The sequence below is a fragment of the Tupaia chinensis genome, unplaced genomic scaffold, assembly GCF_000334495.1.
Source record: "Tupaia chinensis unplaced genomic scaffold, TupChi_1.0 Scaffold000529_1, whole genome shotgun sequence".
NCBI lineage: Eukaryota > Metazoa > Chordata > Mammalia > Scandentia > Tupaiidae > Tupaia > Tupaia belangeri.
Window position 1 is genome coordinate 624,347 of NW_006160042.1, and position 1,938 is coordinate 626,284.

At 53.0% G+C, this 1,938-nt stretch overlaps 1 protein-coding gene across 1 annotated transcript in view; it reads left to right on the plus strand.

Annotated features, from left to right (window-relative positions):
* The first annotated feature begins 836 nt into the window (after positions 1-836).
* The window catches only part of PDZK1 (PDZ domain containing 1), a 44,982-nt gene continuing 43,880 nt past the window's right edge, over positions 837-1,938 (plus strand). The window contains exon 1 of the mRNA XM_006157144.3: positions 837-1,115. The gene's annotated coding sequence lies outside the window, so the exon portion shown is untranslated. The remainder of the gene's footprint in view (positions 1,116-1,938) is intronic.

Genomic DNA, 1,938 nt, shown 5'->3' on the forward strand with positions numbered 1-1,938 from the left:
AAGAGGGCTTAGCCTTAAGGTAGGAGATAACCTTCTGTGAGAAAGTTGCTCAGCTCTTTGTCACTTTAATCCATTCACCCACTGGCTCAGGCCATGCCTTTGTCCAAAGCCAAGGCCCTGAGAAGACAGGTAGCCTGCCCAGTGTGGGTAGGGGAGGGCACGGCCACCCGGTTTGGCCTGTGGTTCATTTCGCACTGCCCAGAGCGATCTCTTGCCCTGATTCACAGTGTGGGATGAGGATCCAGGTCAGTGAGAAGCCCAGTGCTAGAACAGTCTGTCTAGGCTGCTGATAGCGATCAGCTACCATCCCGGCTGGGGCTGGGGGCTGCTCCAGCCCTCCAGTTGCTGGGCCACCAGGAGCTTGTGCAAATGCCTTCCACCTACCTACCCTGCAGGGCTTGCTCCAGAGGCTCTGAGTGTGTGATGGGGAGGTAGGAGGTTAGAAGCAGTACCCTCAGGTAAGGGGGACAGAGACTGGAGAGTGAATAAGAGAACCTGGGCGAGGCTTCACTGGCAGAATCCCAAGGGAGCAGGCAGTAAGAACTCCCAGGACAGAGGGGAGGAAGGAGAGGGAAACTGAGGTCTTGCCTCATTAGTGGGGTTTATTAACCACTGGCTTTCTGCTGGGTGGGGTTGCAGGGTTACAACTCCCAGGAAGGCCTCAGTGTGAGGATGCCTTGGGGATGATCCAGGGCACATCCTGGGGTGGGGAACATAGAGGCTCCCAATAGCCTGGGGCTCTGAGGGGCGTGACCAAGGCACTGGGAGCTGAGAAGGAGGGAGGCAGAGGCCTCCTCCCAGGCCCTCCTTCCCCTCCTCTTCTCTGCCCGCCTCCTTTCCTGCAAGCAGCAGACAGTAAGCAGCATCCCGCAGAGTCGGGCAGGTGGGCCAGACCGAGAGGACCGCGAGCTTGTGGAGGGCTTTCAGATTTTCCAGTTCAGGGCCCAGCCGGCGGGCAGGAAACAGGACAGAGGTCACTTGAACTCAGACCACACATCCCTGTTAAATACATCAGCTTTTAAATCAATCTTTGTTCAAAGTCCAGAGAGTTTCAAGACTAGCGCTCACTAGCAGACAGGGTTCCCGGTGCCGAACTACTCTTCTTCCAGACGCAGGTAAGAACTGACTCCCGCTGAGTGGAGGCACCGGCTGCCTGGGCCTGAACAACCTTCTTTCTCTCTTTTCCTTTCCCCTTTTTTGTTTTTTCTGAGCAAACTGGCCCCTTGCATGGTGGTTGAGTGGTGATGTGGGAGGGAGATGAGAGAGATTGTCCACATTCGGAGATTCTTTTCTGCTGGAGGAGGCCTTGACCCTGACAGGTTAGGGTCTGCTTCACCAAGGAATTAGTAAATGGAGCTCAGAAAACGCTTGCCCAGGGTTGTATGGAAGTTTGATATATAGCCAGAGTGAGTGAGACCACAGACTTAACAGGTCTCGGGAGGACACTGCCAGGACCTTCCTGCCATGCCAGGACTTTGGGGGACTTTGGGGACTGCAGGCCTAACTTCACTTTCCCTCTGGATACTAAATACAGGCATCTCTTCTCTACATTGCATGATAGCATTAAGAAGTGAGTTAAAACCAGTGGGTTTCTAGGATGGCAGAATTACAAAACAGAACCCCAGGTCTGCCCTTTGGACTTTCTATGTCTCTAGGTCTTGTGTGAATCTGAAAAATCTTTATTTTATAGTTCTCCCAGATAATCCTGAGGTGCAGGCAGGTTTGGGAGCCACCGGAACTTATTTCCTAGGTGGAAGAGTCCACGGACTGAAATATGACTTTGACCCAAGGGTTCACCAGCGAGGAAGATCCTGGTTTGGACTGGACACACTGTGTGAACTCCGAGTTGCCTCCTTCATGTACATGAATATTCCCCTGGATTTTAGTAAATAATCCAGGCTGAAGCTTTCAGTCCTGGATCTAGAAGTCACAGGGCTA